This window comes from Nomascus leucogenys, chromosome 4 (assembly GCF_006542625.1).
Source record: "Nomascus leucogenys isolate Asia chromosome 4, Asia_NLE_v1, whole genome shotgun sequence".
Classification (NCBI taxonomy): Eukaryota; Metazoa; Chordata; class Mammalia; order Primates; family Hylobatidae; genus Nomascus; species Nomascus leucogenys.
Window position 1 is genome coordinate 58,855,978 of NC_044384.1, and position 24,001 is coordinate 58,879,978.

Genomic DNA, 24,001 nt, shown 5'->3' on the forward strand with positions numbered 1-24,001 from the left:
CCAAAGTGCTGGGATTACAAGCAGTGCCTGGCCGGTTTTGTTTTATTTTGTTTGGTTGATCTGTTTTTTTTAGTGGGGAAGGGAAAATCAAATTTTATATAGAAGCCAAATAAAGAGATTCCCTTAATCGTCATTGTAACTCCCCAATACCTTGTTCCTTCACCTGTCAGAAGGAAGGGATTGGCTGTTTAGTAATTTATGAAGACATTATTTTAATGTGAAGAGGCTATAAAATAATAGTTTTACAGTTGGTCCCTGAACAGCATGGTGGTTAGAGGTGCTAACTCCCCTAATAATTGAAAATCTGCATATAACTTTGACTCCTCCCCAAATTTAACAGTTTTTTATTTTATTTATTTATTTTTTGAGACAGTGTCTCACTCTGTTGCCCAGGCTGGAGTGCAGTGGCATGATCTCGGCTCACTGCAACCTCTGCCCCACCACCCACCCCCGGTTCAAGCAATTCTTGGGCCTCAGTCTTCAGAGTACCTGGGATTATAGGCATACGCCACCACACTGGGCTAATTTTTGTGTTTATAGTAGAGATGGGGTTTCACCACGTAGGCCAGCCTGGTCTCGAACTCATGGGCTCAAGTGATCCACTCGCCTCGGCCTCCTCCCAAAGTGCTGGGATTACAGGTGTGAGCCACTCTGCCCAGCCCCAGATTTAACAATTAACAGCGTTACTAATGTAAACATTCAACTAGCACATATTTTGTGATATATATACATAGCTATTTAATTTTTGAGATGGAATCTCACTCTGTCACCCAGGCTGGAGTGCAGTGGCATGATCTTGACTCACTGCAACCTCTGCCTCCTGGGTTCAAGTGATTCTCCTGTCTCTGCCTCCTGAGTAGCTGGGACTACAGGTGTGTGCCACCACACCTGGCTAATTTTTGTATTTTTAGTAGAGACGGGGTTTCACCATATTGGCCAGGCTGGTCTTGAACTCCCCACCTCATGATCCACCCACCTCAGCCTTCCAAAGTGCTGGGATTACAGGCATGAGCCACCGTGCCCAGCTGTTATATATCTTATATACTGTATTCTTATAGTAAAGTAAGCTAGAGAAAAGAAAATATTAGGAAAATCATAAGGGAGAGAAAATATATTTACTATTCATTAAGTGGAGGTAGATCTCATAAAGGTCTTCATCCTTGTTATCTTCATGTTGAGTAGCTGAGGAGGAGGAGAGATTGGTCTTTGTATCAGGGGTGGCAGAGAGGGAAGAGGTAAAAGAGATGGAAGGGGAGGCAAGAGAGGCATACTCGGTGTATATTTTATTGAAAAAAAAATCCACATATAAGTGGATCTGTGCAGTTCCAACTCATGTTGTTTAAGGGTCAACTGTTACAGAAAAACAGATATTTTCGCAGATTAAAAAGGTTTAGAAATTTACTGTTCCTATGAGATTTTTTTCCCTAAATGGTAATAAATTTTGCTTACTTAGCTTTTATGCTTCTGATCTATTGTACTTTGAGATACTGATGCTCTTACATGTAAGCTCTGTGAGAACAGGTATCTCATTGTCTTGTTCACTGTTGTATCACTGGTTCTTAGAGCCCTGCTTGGCATATTATAAATTTTCAATAAACATTTATTTGTTGTTGTTGAATTTCTAGAAAATATCTTTTGCTTGTTTGTTTCTGTAACAAGAGCCGATGATGGTTGACATCATGTTAGGAAATAGGATATAATTGATAATTTGTTTAAATGTAAACTGTACCTATCTGGGGGATAACATTTTAAAACTACAAGAGGTCTTTATGAAAATATAGATATTCTGCTCCCCACCCCAGTACCTCTTGAATTTTGAATGAAGGACCAAAAGCCAATAATGTGTTGTTTTGTGTGTGTGTTTTTTGATACAGTCTCAAAAATAAAGAGAATCACTTTATTTGGCTTCTGTATGCAGTGGTGGGATCATGATTCACTACAGCCTCAACCTCCTGGGCTTAAGTGATTCTCCCACCTCAGCCTCCTGAGTAGCTGAGATTACAGGCATGCTAATTTTACCTGGCTAGTTTTTAAATTTTTAATAGAGACAGGGTCCCACTGTGTTGCCCAGGCTGGTCTTAAACTATTAGGTTCAAGAGATCCGCCCACCTTGGCCTCCCAAAGTGTTGAGGTTACAGATGTGATGAAATGTGTCAACATTTGGCTGCATAATTCAAGGAACCAGTATTTTCTAAGTGACCAGTCAGTGCATGATGTTATAAAATCATCCATGAATAAAAGATCCATTCAAAGTAGAAGATAGACCAATGAATTTTAATGTTGCAAACTGTGCAAAAAGTTCAGAAACCATTGATATAATTTCAGATTCCACAATGCCACTAATCTTTAAGAAACACCACTTGTCAAATTTGATGTAGTAGCAAATAATTTCCAGTTATCTGAAAAGGAACATACTCTTCCCTTTTCTAACTACAGACAATCTCAGACTTAACAATGGTTCACTTTATGATTTTTCCACTTTATGATGGTGTGTGTGTAAAGCTATATACATTCAGTAGAAACCGTACTTTGAGTACCCATACAACCATTCTGTTTTTCACTTTCAGTACAGTATTCAATAAATTACATGAGATATTTGACACTTTATTATAAAATACGCTTTGTGTTAGATGATTTTGCACAACTGTAGGCTGATGTAAGTGTTCTGAGCGTGTTTAAGGTAGGCCGCACTAATCTATGATGTTAGCAGATTAGATGTATTAAATGCATTTTCAACCTACGATATTTTCAACTTACAAGTGGTTTATCAGGATGTAACCCCCACCCATCATAAGTCTAGGAGCATCTGTCCATATCTGTGTGAAGTTAGATTTTCACGCTTCAAACCAAGGCAATGTATTGTCATAGATTGAATGCAGGCATAGATATGAGTGTCCAGTTGTCTTCTATTAAGCTAGATGCTAAAGAGATTTGTAAAAATGTAAGATAATGCCATTCTTCTGCCCAATTAAAAAAAGTTTTAGGCCGGATGCGGTGGCTCACGCCTGTAATCCCAGCACTTTGGGAGGCCGAGGCGGGTGGATTGCCTGAGGTCAGGAGTTCAAGACCAGTCTGGCCAACATGGTGAAACCCCGTCTCAACTAAAAATACAAAAAAATTAGCCGGATGTGATGGCGTGCCCCTGTAATCCCAGCTACTTGGAGGCTGAGGCAGGGCAATTTCTTGAACCAGAGGAACTTCTTGAACCAGTGGAGGTTACAGTGAGCTGAGATCGCGCCACTGCACTCCAGCCTGGGCAACAGAGCAACACTCCGTCTTAAAAAAAAAAAAAGTTTTAATAAAATATTAACATATAATGGGAATATTTTTTTAAATTCCTGTTCTAGTTTATTTCTGCTGCTATAACAGAACCAAGACTGGGTAATTTATAAGGAACAGAAATTTGTTTTCTCATAGTTCTGGAGTCTGGGAAGACCATGATCAAGGCACCAGCAGATTTGGTTCTCTGATGAGGGTCTAGTCTCTGAATCCAAGAAGGTGCCTGGAAAGCTGCATCCTCCAGAAGGGAGGGGGACAGTATGTCCTCACATGGTAGAAGGCAAAAGGGCAAAAAGGGGCCAAACTCCCTAATCAAACCTGTTCATCATGGCATTAATATACTTATAAGGACTCTGCCCTCATGACCTTTACATCTCCCCAAAGGCTCCATCTCTTAACACTTTTGCTCTGGGGATTAAGTTTCCAATAAATGAATTTTGGGGAACACTTTCAAATTCGTTCAGATGATCCCTTTCTAGTTTCTTGAGAAAGGAACTTAGATTATTAATTGAAAATTATTATTCTTTTTCTTTTCTTAAAAAATTTATTTTAAGACGGGGTCTCACTCTGTCACCCAGACTGGAGTGCAGTGATGTGATCATAGCTCACTTTAGCCTTGACCTTTCAGGGGCTCAGGCTATCCTTCTGCCTCAGCCTTTCCCGAGTAGCTGGGACCACAGGCGTGTGCCTCGATGCCCAGCTAATTTTTAAATTTTTTCGTAGAGACGAGATCTTTCTATTGTTACCCCGATGGGCCTTGAACGCCTGAGCTCAAGTGATCCTTCCACCTCAGCCTCCCAAAGTATTAGGATTATTGGCCTGAGCCACTGCGCCTGGCCGTCATTACTCTTTTCTAATCATTTAATGCTATACATTTTTCTTTTAGCAGTGATTTAGCTGCATTCCAAAAATTCCAATGTTGTATTCTCATTTTCATTCCGTTCAATGTATATTTTTATTTCCTTTGAGGCTTTCCCTTTAACCCAGAAATTATTTAGAAATCTGTTGTTTAGTTTCCAAGTGTTTGGAGATTTCCCTACTATCTTTTTCTTATTTATTGTAGTTTGTACATTTTGGTCAAAGAACACATTCTGTTATGATTTTAATTCTTTTTTTTTTTTTTGAGACGGGGTCTCGCTCTGTCACCCAGGCTGGAGCGCAGTGGCGCGACCTTGGCTCACTGCAAGCTCCGCCTCCCGGGTTCACGCCATTCTCCTGCCTCAGCCTCTCCGAGTAGCTGGGACTACAGGCGCCCGCCACCACGCCCGGCTAATTTTTTGTATTTTTAGTAGAGACGGGGTTTCATCGTGGTCTCGATCTCCTGACCTCGTGATCCGCCCGCCTCGGCCTCCCAAAGTGCTGGGATTACAAGCGTGAGCCACCGTGCCCGGCCCGATTTTAATTCTTTTTAATTTGCTGAGGTTTGAATTATGGCACACAATGTGTTGGTCTGTCTTGGTAATAGTTCCATGAGCACTTGTAAAGGATGTGTATTCTGCTATTTTGGGTTGGAATGTGATATAAATGTCAATTAGATCTTGTTGATTAATTGTGTTGAGTTCTTGATGATTTTCTGCCCAGTTCTATCAATTTTTAAGAGAGAAGTATTCAAGTTGCCAACTAAAATTGCAGATTTGTCTATTTCTCTTTTCATTTCTGTCGGGTTTTGCTTCACTTATTTTGCATTTCTGTTGTTCTGAGCATACATGGTTTAGATTGTTGTGCCTTCTTGGTGGATTGACTCTTTTATGAGCATGTAATTGTCCATTCTGTGCCTGGCCATTTTCTTTCTCTGAAGTCTGCCTTGTCTGACACTAATATAGCCACACCCGCTTTCTTTTGATTAATATTTGCATGGTAAATCATTTCCCATTCTTTTACTTCCAACCTACCTGTATTGTTGCATTTTAAGTGAATTTCTTGTCTGTGGATGGGTCATGTTTATGTATCCAGGTCTACCAATCTTTCTTAATTTGAATTGCTGTCTAGACCATTTATATTTAATATAACTGATGTTAGGGTTTAAATCTGCTGTTATATTCTTTCTTTTCTGTTTTTAACTCCCTGTTTTTTGTATCTGTGTTCCTTTTTTGCCTTCCTGGGCCACTTGAACATTTATTGTAATTCCCCTTTGACTTATCTGAAAGTGTTTTTGTGTGTATATATCTTTGTATAGCTTTTAAAATTGGTTACTCTAGGTATTAAATTAGGCATAGAAAACATCACATTATATTGGTGTTGACATTTTACTAGTTCAATTGAAAGATAGGAATTTTTCCTCCTTTTTGCCATTTTACCCTTGTTTGTAATATATTCATGTTTAATATCTTCTTACATGCATTGAGAAACAAGCAACATTATAATTTTTGCTTTAACTTTCAAGAGAAGAAAAATGTATTATCTTTTCCCATATGTTTACATTTTGTTCTTCTTTTCTGATATACCAGGTTTATTTCTTTCATCATCTTCTATTTAGAGAATTTCCTTTAACCATTATTTTAGAATGTCTGCTTGTGACAAATCTCTTAGTTTTTCATCATCTGAGAATGTCTTGATATTTTTTTTTCAGTGGATGTAGAATTTCGGTTTGACATTTTAAAAAATTGGCTTATATTTCTTTGGGTGTGTCCTGTTTTGATGTTTGGTCAGCTCCTTCAACCTGTAGGTTTATGTCTTTTGCCAAATTTGGGGAATTTTTAGCCATCGTTTTAGTCCCTTTTAGCCCCATTCTATTTTTCTTGTTTGTCTTCTGGGCATCCAGTGATACAAATGTTAAATTTTTTGTTACAGTTCCATGGAAAATGAATGATTCTCTTCATTTTCTTTTCCATGATCAAGGTCTGGTTGTATGATAATTTATATAACAATTTTAAGAAAATAACAATTAGCTGAGTTTTTTTTTTTTATTTTTTATTATACTTTAGGTTCTAGGGTACATGTGCACAATGTGCAGGTTTGTTACATATGTATCCATGTGCCATGTTGATTTCCTGCACCCATTAACTCGTCATTTAGCATTAGGTATATCTCCTAATGCTGTCCCTCCCCCCTCCCCCCACCCCACAACAGTCCCTGGAATGTGATGTTCCCCTTCCTGTGTCCATGAGTTCTCATTGTTCAATTCCCACCCATGAGTGAGAACATGCGGTGTTTGGTTTTTTGTCCTTGCGATAGTTTACTGAGAATGATGTTTTCCAGTTTCATCCATGTCCCTACAAAGGACACGAACTCATCATTTTTTATGGCTGCATAGTATTCCATGGTGTATATGTGCCACATTTTCTTAATCCAGTCTATCGTTGTTGGACATTTGGGTTGGTTCCAACTCTTTGCTATTGTGAATAGTGCCGCAATAAACATACGTGTGCGTGTGTCTTTATAGCAGCATGATTTATAGTCCTTTGGGTATATACCCAGTAATGGGATGGCTGGGTCAAATGGTATTTCTAGTTCTAGATCCCTGAGGAATCGCCACACTGACTTCCACAATGGTTGAACTAGTTTACAGTCCCACCAACAGTGTAAAAGTGTTCCTATTTCTCCACATCCTCTCCAGCACCTGTTGTTTGCTGTTTTTTTAATGATGGCCATTCTAACTGGTGTGAGATTGGAAGAATCAATATCGTGAAAATGGCCATACTGCCCAAAGTAATTTATAATTCAATGCCATCCCCATCAAGCTACCAATGACTTTCTTCACAGAATTGGAAAAAACTACTTTAAAGTTCATATGGAACCAAAAAAGAGCCCGCATCGCCAAGTCAATCCTAAGCCAAAAGAACAAAGCTGGAGGCATCACGCTACCTGACTTCAAACTATACTACAAGGCTACAGTAACCAAAACAGCATGGTACTGGTACCACAACAGAGACATAGATCAATGGAACAGAACAGAGCCCTCAGAAATGATGCCGCATATCTACAACTATCTGATCTTTGACAAACCTGACAAAAACAAGAAATGGGGAAAGGATTCCCTATTTAATAAATGGTGCTGGGAAAACTGGCTAGCCATATGTAGAAAGCTGAAACTGGATCCCTTCCTTACACCCTATACAAAAATTAATTCAAGATGGATTAAAGACTTAAATGTTAGACCTAAAACCATTAAAATCTTACAAGAAAACCTCGGCAATACCATTCAGGACATAGGCGTGGGCAAGGACTTCATGTCTAAAACACCAAAAGCAATGGCAACAAAAGCCAAAATTGACAAATGGGATCTAATTAAACTAAAGAGCTTCTGCACAGCAAAAGAAACTACCATCAGAGTGAACAGGCAACCTACAGAATGGGAGAAAATTTTTGCAACCTACTCATCTGACAAAGAGCTAATATCCAGAATGTACAATGAACTCAAACAAATTTACAAGAAAAAAACAAACAACCCCATCAAAAGGTGGGCAGAGGACATGAACAGACACTTCTCAAAAGAAGACATTTATGCAGCCAAAAAACACATGAAGAAATGCTCATCATCACTGGCCATCAGAGAAATGCAAATTAGCTGAGTTTTAAACAATTATTTTCAGGCTGGGTGCGGTGGCTCATGCCTGTAATCCCAGCACTTTGGGATGCCTAGGTGGGCGGATCACTGGAGGTCAGGAGTTCGAGACCAACCTGTCCAACATGGTGAAATCCCGTCTCTACTAAAAATACAAAAATTAGCCGGGTTTGGTGGTGCATGCCTGTAATCCCAGCTACTCAGGAGGCTGAGGCAGGAGAATAGCTTGAACCTGGGAGGTGGAGGTTGCAGTGAGCCAAGATTGCGCCACTGCACTCCAGCCTGGGCGACAGAGTGAGACTCCGTCTCAAAAAAAAAAAAAAAAAAAAATATTTTCATACTACTACTAACTAAAGAATGTATGACATGTATTTATTTTTCCCCAAAATAACAAATTAGATACTTAAAAGAATCATTTGAGAAATGACAAACTCTCTCTCCCCAGAGTCTGAACCATCTGAACTTCTTCAGTTACTCATGCCAGGAGAAAACTTTGATTGTGTTCACCCATACCTATAAACCTTTAAGGCAGTAGGAAGGAGATCCTCCTTGAAATTATCCGTGAATATATTTTTGTGACTCATTCAGATAAATCTTTAAAAAAGAAAAAACAGTCCTGTGTGGTTGTTACTGATACTATCTTGTTTTACAGATGAGAACATTGAGGTGGTGATGGGTTAAATAACTTGCTCAAGATCACATGACTGCTAAATATTCTAGCTTGGAATATGAGACAGGATGCCATTTCTGCAGAAGTATTCTCTTACTTTACAAGGTTAATGTCTTAACTTGGTATCTTAAGCCTGTTCTCCCTTACATCTTTTGGAACCTTGTTAAATCATGTATCTTCTATAAAAATATCTTCTCTACCTAAAAATGTTTCATCAAGTTTAAGTTTTAAATCATGCAAACTTCTAATCTTTCTCATTGAGCCATTTTTCTCATTTCTTCATTTTCCATTAATTTTTCTACCTACCATAAGCTGGTATGTGCACTTTCTCCTCTGATGAAGCATTCTACTTAAGATTAATAATGCCCTTAAAAATTGGCAGTAAAATATACGTAACATGAAATTTGCCTTTTTTTTTTTTTTTGAAATGGGGTTGTCCAAGCTGCTCTGAAACTCCTGGGCTCAAGTGATCCTCCCACTTCACTTTCCTGAGTAGCTGGGATTACAGGTGCACGCCACTGCATCTGCCTCCATTTTACCTGTTCCTGAGTACAATTTGGTGGTGTTAAAGTACATTTACAATTTGATGGTGTTAAAGTACATTCACAATTTTGTGTTTTCACCAGTATCTGTTTGCACTATATCATCTGTCTCAAACTCTGTATGCATTAAACAGTAACTCTTTATTCCCTGTCCCTCCAGCCTATGGTAATCTCCATTCTACTTTCTGTTTCTATAAATTTGCCATTTCTAGGTACTGTGTATAAGTGGAATCATACAATATTTTTCCTTTTTTGTCTGGCTTATTTCATTTAGCATAATGTTTACAAATTTCATCTATGTTGTATGTGTCAGCATTCCTTTTTTAAGGCTAAATAATATTACAGTGTATGTACATACCACCTTTTATCCATTCATCTGTTGGTGTACAATTGTGTTGTTTCTACCTTGGGCTATTTTGAATATGCTGCTGTGAACATTGGTGTACAAACATCTGTTCAAATCCCTTCTTTTGGTTCCTTTGGGTGTATACCCAGAAGTGGAATTACTGATCATGTGGTAATTTTACGAGAAACTGATACACTGTTTTTCACAGCAGCTACACTGTTTTACATTCCCACCAGCCATTGCCAAGAGTTCCAGTTTCATTATGTCTTCTCTAACACTTGTTCTTTTCTGATTTTTTAAAATAATAACTATGCTAATGGGTGTGAAGTGATGTTTCATTGTTGTTTTGATTTGTATTTCCCTAATGATTTATGATGTTGAGCATCTTTTCATGTGCTTATTGGCCATTTCTGTCTTTGGAGACGTTTTTATTCAAGTTTTTGCCCATTTTAAAATTGAGTTGTTTTGAATGTTAGGAGTACCCTACATATTTTGGGTAATAATCTCTTATCAGATATAATTATTTGCAAATATTTTCTCCCATTCTGTGGATTGCCATTTCACTCTGTTAATAGTGTTCTTTGGTGCACAAAAGTTTTTAATTTTGATGAGGTTTAGTTTGTTTTTTCTTTTGTTGCCTGTGTTCTTGGTCTCATGTACAAGAGATCATGGTCAAATTCAATGTCCTGAAGCTTCCCCCTATGTTTTCTTCTAAGCATTTTATAGTTCTAGCTTTCATGTTTTGGTCTTTGATCCCTTTTGAGTTAATTTTGGTATATGGTATATTGTAGGGGCTCCCACTTGATTCTCTTGCATGTGGATATGCAGTTTTTCCAGCACCATTTGCTAAAAAGACTGTCCATTATTGAATGGTTATGTCACACATGTTGAAATTAATTGACCATATGTATGTGTGAGTTTGTGCTCCTTTTTTTTCCCCCATTCCATTTTTCTGTACAATCGACCCTTGAACAACATGGGGATTAGGGGCACTGACCACTACCCTCTCCCCATACAGTTGAAATATGTGAAATACATACTTTTTTAATTTCCCCAAAACTTAACTACTAATAGCCTGCTGTTGACTGAAAGCCTTACTGATAGCATAAACAGTTGATTAACAACACGTATTTTGTATGTTATATGTAAATATATATACTGTATTCTTACGTAAAGTTAGCCAGAGAAAAGAAAATATTACTAAAATCACACAGAAGAGAAAATGTATTTATTGTTCATTAAATGGAAGTGGATCATCATGAAGGTCTTCATATTCACCATCTTCACGTTGAGTAGGCTGAGTAGAAGGAAAAGGAGGAGTTGGTCTTGCTGTTTCATGGGTAGCAGAGGTGGAAGGAGGTATAAGTGGACTCACGCAGTTGAAACTTATGTTTTTTGAGCACCAGCTGTATATGCTTGTCCTTATGCCAGCAGTACACCATTTTGGTTACTGTAGCTTTGTAGTGATTTTTGAAGTCAGTGAATTTGAGTCCTCTAACTTTGTTCTTTTTCAAGATTGTTTTGGCTATTTGTGATCTGAGATTACATTTGAATTTTAGGATGAGGTTTTCTATTTCTGCAAAAAACGCCATTGGGATTTTGATAGGGATTACATTTAATCTGTATATTACTTTGAGTAGTATTGCCATTTAAAAAAATATTTTTTCCAGTCCATGAACATAGGATGTCTTTTCATTTATGTCTTCTGTAATTTCTTTCAGCAATGTTTTATGGTTTTCAGTGTACATGTCTTTAGCCTCAGTTAAATTTGTTCTTCAGTATTATTTGTTTTGATGCTTTTATAAACGAAACTGCTCTTAAGTTTCTGCTTGGATTATTCATTGTTAGTATATAGAAATGCAACTGATTTTTGAGTATTGACTAACCTGTAACTTGGCTGAATTTGGTTATGGGCTCCGATGGATTTTTTTGTTTTGTTTTGTTTTGGTGTGTGTGTAATCTTTAGTTTTCCACCTATAGGATCATGTCACCTGTGAATAGATCATTTTATGTCTTTGTTTCCAGTTTGGATGCCTTTTATTTATTTTTCTTACCTAATTGCTCTGGCAAAAACTTCCAATAATGAGTTGAATAGAAGTGACAAAATGTGACATCTTTGTCTTGTTCCTGATCTCAGGAGAAAAGCTTTCAGTCTTTCATCATTGAGTACGATGTTAGCTGTGGGATTTTCATATGTGGCCTTCACCATGCTGAGGAAGTTTCTTTCCATTCCCTGTTTGTTGATTGTTTTTTATTATGAGAGGGTGTTGAATTTTGTTGAACATTTTATCTGTATCTAATGAGGTGATGTGGTTTTTGTCCTTTATTCTATTAATATGGTATATTACATTAAAATATTTTTGTATGTTAAATCAACTGTGCATTCCTGGCATAAATCCCACTTGATCCTGGTGTGTACTTCTTTTCATATGTGCTATATTCTACTTGCTGTTATTTTATTGGGCATTTTTATGCCTATATTCATATGTTTCGTAAACTCTGATATGTAACTTTTGTGCAATCTTTTTACTTTTGCTATCAGGGCAGTGCTGGACTCACAGAATGAGTTAGGAAATATTTCCTTCTCTTCAGTTTTTTGGAAGAGTTTGAAAAGGATTAGTGTTAATTCTTCTTTAAATGTTTGTTAGAGGCCGGACATACTGCCTACTCACAATCTGTAATCCCAGCACTTTGGAAGGCTGAGGCAAACAAGTAATGTTGAGCTCAGGAGTTCGAGACCAGCCTGGGCAACATGGTAAAACCCCATCCCTAAAAAAAAAAAAATTAACCAGGTGTGGTTGCTTACACAAGCTACTCGGGAGGCTGAGGCTGGAGGACAGCTTGAAGTCCAGGAAGCAGAGGTTGCAGTGAACTGAGATTGTGCCCCTATACTTCACCCTGGGCAACAGAGTGAGACTCTGCCTCAAAAAAAGGAAAAAACAAACAAATAAAAATACATAAATATTTGTTAGAATTCACCATGGAGCCATCTGGCCCAGGGATTTTCTTTCTTGAGAGGTTTATTATTACCATTTCTGTCTTCTTACTAGTTACAGCTATTGATGTATTCTGATTTTCCATTTCTTTATGGTTCATTTTTGGCAGATTGTATGCTTCTAGGAATTTGTCCATTTTATGTAAGTTACCCTTTTTTTTTTGGTGTGCAGATGTTCATAATATTCTATTACAATTATTTGTAGAATTGATAGGAATGTCCTCACTTTTATTTCTGAAATTACTAATTTGAGTCTTCTCTCTTTTTCCCTTAGTCAGCTTAACCAAATATGTGCCAATTTTATCTTTTCAGAAGACCTACTTTGGGTCACATTGGCTTTCTCTATTATCTTCCTATTCTATGTTTTATTTATCTTCACTTTAATCTTTATTCTTTCCGTCAGCTTTGGGTTTCGTTTGCTTTTCTTTAGTTCCTTATAGTGTTAGGTTATTTTTATTGATCTTAAGAGCTTTTTTCTTTTTAAAATGTAAGCATTTATAGCTATAAATTTCCTCCTTTGCACTGATTTTTCTGCATCCTACAAGGTTTGGTACGTTGTATTTTCATTTTCATTTGTCTCAAAGTATTTTCTAATTTCCCAATGATGTTTTCTTTGACCCGTAGTTTTAAGAGTTCATTGTCTAATTTCCACGTTTGTAATTTTCCAGTTTTCCCCTATTATTGTTTAGTAGTTTCATTCCATTGTGATTGGAAAAGATACTTTGTGTCATCTTGGTCTTTTAAAAGTTATTAAAACTTGTTTTGTGGCATAACATAATAAGTCTGTTCTTGAGAATGTTCCATGTGTACTTGAGAAAAATGTGTATTTTGTTGCTGGATGGAGTGCTCTCTGTCTCTTTATAATCTGTTAGGTCCAGTTGGTTTATAGTGTTGTTCATGTCCTCTGTTTTTTTATTAATCTTCTGTCTGGTTCTATTCATTACTGAAAATGGATTATTGAAATCTCCAACTATTTGTAGAACTATGTATTTCTTAAATTCTTTCAATGTTTGCTTCATATATCATGGGGCTTGTATATTTATATATCAAATGTACATATTTGACTCAAATTTATGATAATATCTTTTTGGTGAATTAACCCTTTTATCAATATGTAATGTCTTTTTTGTCTGTTAACCATTTTTTTAACTTAGTCTGTTTTGTCTGATATTAGCCTACCCACCTCAGTTCTTTTTTTTTGTTTACTATTTGCATGGAGTATTTTTTCCCATCCTTTCACTTTTAACCATTTGTCTTTGGACTTGAAGTGAGTTCCTTATGGACAGCATATAGTTGGATCATGGTGTTTTTGTTTGTTTTTTAAAATCCATTTTGTCAGTCTCTGTAGTTTGATTGGAGAGTTTAGTCCATTTATACTTAAAGTATTAGTTTTTAGCTCCAGAATTTGTTTGGTTTCTTAATATAGTTTCTTTCTCTTTGTTGACATTCTCATTTTGCTCATATATGATTTTCCTAGTTTCCTTTAGTTCCTTTTCTGTGTTTTCCTTCAGCTCTTTGAACATATTTAAGACAGTTTTTAATGTCTTTATCAAGTCCAATGTCTAGGCTTCTTGGGTATGGTTTCTGTTCATTTGTTTCATTCCTCCCAGCCGTGTTTTTCTGTTCCTTTGTATATCTTGTGGTTTCTTTATGGAAAATTGGCCGTTTAACTGTTATAATGTGGTGATTTTGGAAATTAGATTTTCTCTGTTCTCCAGGGTTTGCTAGTGATATGGCTTTGATGAGTGGGGGAACACCAGGTTCTTCGTCTCGAGTCGAATTAGAAAAAACTACATGAACACACGTGGATCACATACCGAAAGGAAGGAGAACGCTTTTATTCTCACTTCTCTTTCTAGATGGGTAAAAGATCGTCTTCAACATGCACTCCCCTGGAGTGTATTTTAAAGCACTGGGACTCCTTCGACCCTAAAACTTTGAAGAAAAAGCAGTATTCTACTGCACAAGGGCATGGCCTTCCTACCCTCTTGGCAAACCTGGCTTGGGGAGACTTAATTTTAATATTATCCAACAGAACTTTTCTGCACACGGGAGGGCAAATGGACTGAGGTCCCCTATGTACAGGCTTTCTTTGCTCTGCGAGAGAACCCAGACCTTTACAAGTTCTGTACAATCGACCCAGTTCTTTTAGCAGCCGTGGCAGGCAAGCCCACAGGGAGTAGATCCCCAGAGCTAAAGTGGGCTCCAGAGGAGCCATCTAAGACAGCTACTGAAGTCCCAACCCTTCCGGTTCCACTCCAATTGTACCATCAGCACCACCATCTCCAGTATATCCTACCCTCCTCTCATCCGTCTTACCCCTCCAGGAAGTGCCTGATGGGAATGGTGCCATAAGGGTTCAAGTTCCCTTCTCATTGCAGGACCTTAAGCAAACAAAGGGAGACTTAGGTCAATTTTCTGATGACCCTGATAGGTATATAGAAATTTTCTGAAATTTAACTCAAGTGTTTGATCTCACGTGGAGGGATGTTATGTTGCTGCTAAGTCAAACCTTCACTACAGCTGAAAAGCAGACAGTTCCGCAGGCAGCAGAAAAATATGGAGATGAGCAACATGCCTCCATATAGCAGACCAAGGAAAAAAAGAGGAGAAAAGGAAGGTGAGGAAGAGGTGAGAACTTCACTCCCACAAGGAAGGGAAGCAGTTCCGGTAAATAACCCTAACTGGGATCCCAGTAACAGCAGATGAATGGAAAAGGAAGCACTTTTTAAGGTGTATATTAGAAGGCCTGCAGAAGACCACGGCTAAACCTCTCAATTACTCCAAACTGTCCATGATAGACCAGAAACCAGACAAGAATCCCACAGCTTTTATGGAAAGGCTGAGAGGGGCACTAATAAAGCACACCTCTCTATACCCCAATTTAGTTGAGGGACAGCTCATCCTGAAGGACAAGTTTATTACACAGGCAGCTCCCAATATTAGAAGAAAGCTACAGAAGCAAGCAGTAGAACCAGATAGCACCCTAGAAAGCCTCCTGAGAATAGCCACTTTAGTGTTTTACAAAAGGGATTGGGAGGAAGCCCGAGAAAAGGAGAGGAAGTACAAGAGAAAAACAGAGGCTCTGGTAGCAGCATTACAAGCTTGTAAAGTCCCGAATCCCCAAGGTGCATCCACTAGCTGTTATCAATGTGGTCAGTCAGGGCATTTTAAGAAGGAATGTCCAGGAAGCAAGACAAAGCCACCTCGACCCTGTGCAGCCTGTGATGGAGACTACTGGAGACAGACCTGCTTTGGTCTTTTGTTCTGGGTTCAGAACTAGTCTCACAGATGGTCCAGCAGGACTGATGGGTCCCAGAGCTCAAACCCCTGGCTCCAGCCACTCAGATTGCCATTACAGCACAGGTGCCCCGGGCTTTCCTGCTAGAAAAGAGCTGCGAAAAACCTTCCAAAGGATCCTTTTTTTCCTCTCTATCTGCCTAAAATAATTTCTTAATAACTCCTACCACACTAGGTTTTGTGTGTGTGTGTGTGTGTGTGTGTGTGTAGGTGGGTGTTTTGACATAGAGTCTTGCTCTGTCACCAGGCTGGAGTGCAGTGGTGCCATCTCAGCTCACTGCAGCCCCTGCCTCCCGGGTTCAAACAATTCTCGCACCCTAGCCCCCCAAATGGTTGGGACCACAGGCGCATGCCACCACACCCGGCTAATTTTTGTATTTTTAGTAGAGATGGGGTTTCGCCATATTGGCCAGGCTGGTCTCGATCTCCTGGGCTCAAATGATCTGCCTGCCTTGGCCTCCCAAAGTGCTGGGATTACAGGCGTGTGCCGCTGTGCCTGGCCCATTTGTTTTTTATTGCTGATGGCTGTGGTACAAATGACTGTAGTCCATTTGTTTTGAGACTTTTCCAAATTGTTTTTGCAAAGACTGTTCCTTACTGTGGGTGATTACTGAAGTCTTGGTTCCTTTAGCTTGTATTCGGCTAATGTTTGGACAGAGATTTCCTTGAATGTGAGATGCTCCAATACATACCAAAAAAGCCTCAGAAAACAAAAAGAGAACCACCTCTCAGTCTTTGCAGATTTGCCCTCTGCTGGGGTACTCCTTTACCACTTAGCTAGGCTTGTGGTAACAGTTTCATCCTGAAACTCAGATGAGATGAGAGCTTAGGATCTTCTCAGGATTTTCCTTAGCATGCTTTTTTTTTGCCTGGGCTTCACACGGCTTTTTAAATTCTCCTGTATACATGGCTGCTTTTGAATCATCTGATTTCCCAAAGAGTCTCGCCCCGCTTCTCCTCTGGGCCTGGATGGTCTATTGTATGTGTTGTGTCCATCAGTCCTCCCTACTCCCCCATCTTTTACCTAAGATGTGTTGGTAGGTTTTGTAGTTAGCTTCCTTATAGCCTTTATGAGCAGCACCAGCTGCTTTTCCTGCCTGTATTCTGAATTATGTGAAACAGAGTTTAGGTTCTTGCCTTAGTCCTTGAGGTATCTCCCATACAAGATAGAATGAACATACACAGTATGGTCTTATTCTACCCCCTTGGGTTCAAGGTGTGGGGGAGTAGGAAGAGGAGGAACCAGTCTGCTACCTGCTCAAGACTTAAGACTGTCCTTTTCCCTGGGAGGGGGTGGGACAAGAGCTAGTAAACTGACATAACACTTTCCTACCATTTGGGATAGCTTTTACTTGATTGTATATTTGCTTGTTGGCTATAAACCTAAGTTTTCCAGAACTACTGCAGACCTGCTTCAGATAGCTTGTTACTTTTGATGTTTCTGTGGGTGAAGGAGAGCTTGGAGCTTCCTAGTCCACCAATTTGCTGACATCTGATAGTGACTTAAAATAAATTATGGCTGTGTGTGTGTGCGTGTGTGTGTGTGTGTCTGTGTGTGTATGTATGTACCAAGAGGGGAGGATCACTTGAGGTCAGAAATTTTAGTCCAACCTGGCCAACATGGTGAAACCCCATCTCTACTACAAATACAAAAATGTTTATGTGTGTGTATATATGTACACACACAGACAAACATATCATAAAACTTATCATTTAACTGTTTCTTTTTTGTTTGAGACAGAGTCTCCCTCTGTCACCAGGCTGGAGTGCAGTGGCACGATCTCGGCTCACTGCAACCTCCACCTCCCGGGTTCAAGTGATTCTCCTGCCTCAGCCTTCTAAATAGCTGGGATTACAGGTGCCTGCCACCATGCCCAGCTAATTCTTGTATTTTTAGTAGAGACGGGGTTTCACCATATTAGCCAGGCTGGTCTTGAACTCCTGACCTCAACTGATCCTCCTGCCTTGGCCTCTCAAAGTGTTGGGATTACAGGCATGAGCTACCTAGCCCATTTAACTGATTCTAAATGTATAGTTCTGTGGCATTAAATCATTCACGTTGTTGTGTGACCATCAGTGATGTTTTTTTTGTTGTTTTTTTTTTCTTTTTTTTTTATTATTATTATACTTTAGGTTTTAGGGTACATGTGCACAATGTGCAGGTTTGTTACATATGTATCCATGTGCCATGTTGATTTCCTGCACCCATTAACTCGTCATTTAGCATTAGGTATATCTCCTAATGCTGTCCCTCCCCCCTCCCACAACCCCACAACAGTCCCCGGAGTGTGATGTTCCCCTTCCTGTGTCCATGAGTTCTCATTGTTCAATTCCCACCTATGAGTGAGAACACATGGTGTTTGGTTTTTTGTCCTTGCGATAGTTTACTGAGAATGATGTTTTCCAGTTTCATCCATGTCCCCACAAAGGACATGAACTCATCATTTTTTATGGCTGGATAGTATTCCATGGTGCATATGTGCCACATTTTCTTAATCCAGTCTATCGTTGTTGGACATTTGGGTTGGTTCCAACTCTTCGCTATTGTGAATAGTGCTGCAATAAACATACGTGTGCATGTGTCTTTATAGCAGCATGATTTATAGTCCTTTGGGTATATACCCAGTAATGGGATGGCTGGGTCAAATGGCATTTCTAGTTCTAGATCCCTGAGGAATCGCCACACTGACTTCCACAATGGTTGAACTAGTTTACAGTCCCACCAACAGTGTAAAAGTGTTCCTATTTCTCCACATCCTCTCCAGCACCTGTTGTTTCCTGATTTTTTAATGATGGCCATTCTAACTGGTGTGAGATGGTATCTCACTGTGGTTTTGATTTGCATTTCTCTGATGGCCAGTGATGATGAGCATTTCTTCATGTGTTTTTTGGCTGCATAAATGTCTTCTTTTGAGAAGTGTCTGTTCATGTCGTTTGCCCACTTTTTGATGGGGTTGTTTGTTTTTTTCTTGTAAATTTGTTTGAGTTCATTGTAGATTCTGGATATTAGCCCTTTGTCAGATGAGTAGGTTGCAAAAATTTTCTCCCATTCTGTAGGTTGCCTGTTCACTCTGATGGTAGTTTCTTTTGCTGTGCAGAAGCTCTTTAGTTTAATTAGATCCCATTTGTCAATTTTGGCTTTTGTTGCCATTGCTTTTGGTGTTTTAGACATGAAGTCCTTGCCCATGCCTATGTCCTGAATGGTATTGCCTAGGTTTTCTTGTAAGATTTTAATGGTTTTAGGTCTAACATTTAAGTCTTTAATCCATCTTGAATTAATTTTTGTATAAGGTGTAAGGAAGATGTTTAAATGGCAAATGATTTGGCTTCTTTTGCATTCTCTATTCTGTTTGACTTCCTGAGACGTTTTAAATTCATTCTTAAGGCATTTCTGCTTTTTAAGTTCCTTCTCAGCTTCCTTGGTACTATTCTTCTCTGTGTCCTCCTCCACCATTTTTGCTCTGTGTACCTCTTTTTTTTTCTTTTCTTTTTTTTTTTTTTCTGTTTTGAGACAGAGTCTTGCTCTGTCACCAGCCTGGAGTGCAGTGGCGTGATGTCGGCTCACTGCAACCTCCGCCTCCCAGGTTCAAGCGATTCTCCTGCCTCAGCCTCCCGGAGTAGCTGGGACTACAGGCGCGCATCCCCATATCCGGCTAATTTTTTGTGTTTTAGTAGAGAAGGGGTTTCTCCATGTTAGTCAGGCTGGTCTTGAACTCCGACCTCAGGTGATCCACCCACCTCGGCCTCCCAAAGTACCGGGATTTCAGGCGTGAGCCACCGTGCCCAGCCTGCTCTGTGTACCTGTTAAATGTTAGTGTTTCCCAGGGTTCTATTCTTGAGTCTTTCTCCACTCTCCCTGTTTATTCTTGTTGGATAATTGCATATGTTCTCATGGATTTAAGTGTGCTCTCATGACTCCTAAATCTGTATTATAGTCCCAATCTCTCTGTTAAACCCAAACTTATATTCAGCTGCCATCTAGTTATTCATGAAATGATATCCCAAAAGACCTCAGATTTAGTGTGTCTGAAATATTTATCATCTCCCCCAGATTATATTATCTGCTTTGGTTAATGAAGTCACTGCCTACTCACATCAACTTGAAGGTCATATAATCATTTTCAACCCTTCCTGTTCCTCTTTCAGTTATTCATCAGATTCTTTTGCCTCTAATGCCCCATTCCTGTTTCCCCAGTTTTTCAGTCTTTTATCCTTTTATGTTTGTATTACCACAGTGTCCTCCTAGTTGCTTTCATCTCCACCTATCTCTTCTACTTCTAATTTATCATCTTTATCACTGCCAGACTACTAAAATAAAAACCAGTCATGCCACTCTCTCCCCTGCAGAAATTCCTATGTTTCCAAGTTATCAGAAGGTAAATTCTTCTCCTGGTATGTTATACCTTTAACATTCTCTGCCTGATCATCACAGCTTTGACTCCTTCCCCTTCATCTCCTTCTCACCTTTCCCAGTCCAGAACATTCTATCCTCATTCTCTGAATTCTCCTTGCTTTTCACCTCTAGATTGCCTTGCCCCACTTATGTCTTATTCCTTCATAATTCTATTCTTCAAGGTTCAGCTCAAATTTCGTCTTCTCTGTGAAGCCCCAAATAGCCCTTTCTCTATTTATGTAGTACCTACTTATAACACTTGATATCCTGTATTTACTTTTTCTACCTACTAACTTCTGAACTCTCAGAGACAGGAAGTATTTATTTTTTTTCTGCTTTCCTGCAGAAGAGGAGGCAGATTTAGAAATAAATAATTACAGTATAACAGCTAAATACATAATTTCTGTAATAGCACAAAGGAGGTCACATAACATTGCCCCTCAGGGCACTGGGGAAGGCAGCACGAAGTAAGGGACATTTGAGGCAGTCTTAACGTAAGAATGTTCACATTCCAGCTGGAAAATAGAGCAGGTGCAAAGGCACCGTAGGGTAGAGTGAACCTGGCTTATTTGGGAAATGGCTGGTAGCATACTGTGGCCTAAGCCCAGCTATGTACGTGTAGAGAAACAGGCTGGACAAAGGTATGATTGGAGACTGATTGGGAGGAGCCATTGTTTGTTGTACTAGATAATTTGGAACATTATTTACTTATTTATTGACTATAAATGTCCTGGGCAGCATTGACATGGGTATAGTAATGTCACACCAGTTAAACAGATTTTAACTGTATTTAATATCAGGTTGTTAAAATTCCCTAAGGAAATTCTGTTTTCGTTTTCATAGCTGTGCTTAATTTTGATGAATTATTTCTTTATCAAGTGAAGAGAGATTGACAGACTGATTGATTTTTAGAGACAGGGTCCCACTCTGTCACCAGGGCTGTAGTGCAGTGGCAAAATCATAGATTACTGTAGCCTCGAGCTCCTGGGCTCAAGTGATCTTCCTGCCTCAGCCTCTCAAGTAGCTGGGACTGCAAGCATGCGGCACCACGCCCAGCTATTTTTTTTACTTTTATTTTTGTAGAGATAGGGTCTTGCTATGTTGTCTAGGCTGGTCTTGAACTCCTGGCTTCAAGTGATCCTCCTGTCTCGATCTCCCAAAGTGCTGGGATTACAGTTCTGAGCCATGGCATCTGGCCTAAGGGACTTAGTTAAAACAACATTCTACTACATATACCAAAAACATTTTCTTTAAATGGTATATCCTCTCTTACCAAAGTTGGTCAGCACTCTTTAGTACCAGTGGTCAGCCCATTTTAGAAATAGTTTGATTTTCAGAAGCCCCAGTTTTGCTGCCATAGTTTTCAATGGATTTTGAGGGTGGGGTGGTGTTTCTCCAAAAATACATCTATTAGGTTTAGAATAATAACCGTTTAGATTTTGAAAATTTACCTAAAAACAAATGTTTCTTCTAATAGTGTAACTGTCCTTTCCTAGTGCTGTTAAATTCTCATACCTTATAATGTGTTATTTTTAATGGATTTAATCCTAAATGATGTTTTACACCTGACTCATATTTGTTACTTCAGATCTATCCAGAAAACTAAAGTTTGCAGTAGTGTTGAATAATTTTCTTTTGCTTCTGCTTTCACTTGAACTCTGTTGTGGCATAACATAACACAACGGGCCTCTACCTCCTCTTGCTCCTGTTTCCCCTGCCATATCAGTGCTTCTCAGGAAATGTGAAGTGTTTTTACTTTAGAGATCACTGTAAAATGTTATACTTTTAATTGATTATGCCTGCCTTTGTGTGTATATGTGAAAATACTTCTCTTATGTAACTACCTTCTTTTCAAATGTAACTGCTACAACTGGTCTACTACCCTTGTTCAACTATTAGTAGCAAAGAATTTAATTACTGTAATTTTTTGACATTGATTGGCCCCTCTGTTACATATTTTCTCTTCCACTTTTTTTTTTTTTTTTTTTTTTGAGATGGAGTCTCTTTTACCCAGGCTGGAGGCATGATTTTGGCTCACCGCAACCTCCGCCTCCTGGGTTCAAGCGATTGTCCTGTCTCAGCCTCCTGAGTAGCTGGGATTACAGGTACCCACCACCACCACCACGCCCGACTAATTTTTATATTTTTAGTAGAGATGAGGTTTCACCATTTTGGCCAGTCTGGTCTCTAACTCCTGACCTCAGGCAGTACACCTGCCTCGGCCTCCCAAAGTGCTGAGATTACAGGAGTGAACCACCATGCCCGGCCTCCTCTACATTTTTAAATTGATGATTAAGCTATATGATGGACATGTTGTGAAAGTAGAAGGTAGTTTTGCTCATGCCTAAATCATAAAATTAAGTGAAGAATCAGTGGAAGTATATCCTTTGATTATCATTCCTCATGAATTGTTTTTGCACTTGGATGAATGTTATATGAACATTCTGAGTCCTGGTACTAGAATTTGGACTTTTAGGAAGTGTGGAAGTCTTATTCTGCATTATTTTATGGAACTTCAGAGTGTTGAATAAAAGCTAAGATTCCTGCCTCATTTATAGTTGGACATACACATTCCTTGCATTGTGCAGTTTTTCCACTGCATTAAAATGGAAGCCTGCATCCCTCTCTCCCACCCCAGTGTCTTGACTCCACTTAGAAACCTCAGTTGGTATATGCTTTGGTTAAGTTAGAAGAATACATTCTTGCCAACTTTATTTTCCTAATAAAGGTACACAAGTTTTGCTTATGGGTGATGCTGAAAAGTAATAGACTATCCCATGGTATTGTAGAATTAAAGTGTATGGTACCAGGTCCGAACATTTAGTGACTATATGTAATTAGTGGAGGCAGCTCATTTTTCGTTAACAAACACATGATCAAATACTTGGTCACGCAAAACTCAGATGCCCATGTGTAACAACAACAAAAGTACTTTGGATTACTGCACTGGGGAAGGGTTTAACATCATGACCTAAGATTTACTTTTAAGGTTTTATGACCACATGACTAAAATGTCTGTTTTCTGTGTAGGTCATTCCTATCAATAGGGAGACTAACATTTGGAGCTTTCAAATGTCAGTAACAGAAATAAAAGAGAAGTGAGACTGTTAAGGTCCAGACACTTCACACATTAACTCATTTAATTCTCACAAATCTGTTACATGTTGTAATCATTATCCCTCATTTTACAAAAAAGAAAACTGAGGCTCAGAAAGGTTATGTGACTTGTTCTTCCAACAGTATCATGTAAATATACTATTTTTTTCTTTAAAATGCTTTTGCCTGGTTCTTTTTTTAATGTTTTGATCTATCTGGAACTGATTACGTTATTAAGCATCACGCAAAAACCATTCTTTTCCATAGTGCTATTCAATTATACAAACAACATTTACCAAAGAGTGAGACTTTGTAATGAAGATTGCTTAGGATTATCTGAAGTTCTTCCAGTTGCTGCCATGCAGCAGGATATAGTCTGAATAGATGCTTTCCCACTTCAACACTGCTTGGTATACCTTCACACTGCCATGCACTTGCTTAGATAATACTTAAATATCCACTTAAAAGCAAAAGCTCGGCCAGGCGTGGTGGCTCACGCCTGTAATCCCAGCACTTTGGGACTCTGAGGCAGGAGCAATTGCTTGAGGTCTGGAGTTCAAGACCAGCCTAGGCAATATGGTGAAACCCTGTCTATACACAAAAAGACAAAATTTAGCCAGGCGTGGTAGCGCAAGCCTGTAGTCCCCGCTACTCAAGAGGCTGAGGCAGGAGGATGGCTTGAGCCCAGGAGGTGGAGGTTGCATTGAGCCAGCATTGCACCACTGCACTCCAGCCTGGCCAACAGAGCAAGACCCTCAAAAAAAAAAAAGCAGAAAAAATGCAAAAGCTCATGTGTGTCCTTTACTGCTAGGTTTCCCTAGAAAGTGCCTCAAAGAAAAAAGAAGACCCATGAAAATCTAATACATTTTTATAATT

General features: G+C 39.0%; 1 protein-coding gene across 2 annotated transcripts in view; it reads left to right on the forward strand.

The window, feature by feature from the left end:
- Positions 1 to 24,001, forward strand: part of ROCK1 (Rho associated coiled-coil containing protein kinase 1) — a 178,305-nt gene that overhangs the window by 19,630 nt on the left and 134,674 nt on the right. The window lies entirely within an intron of this gene.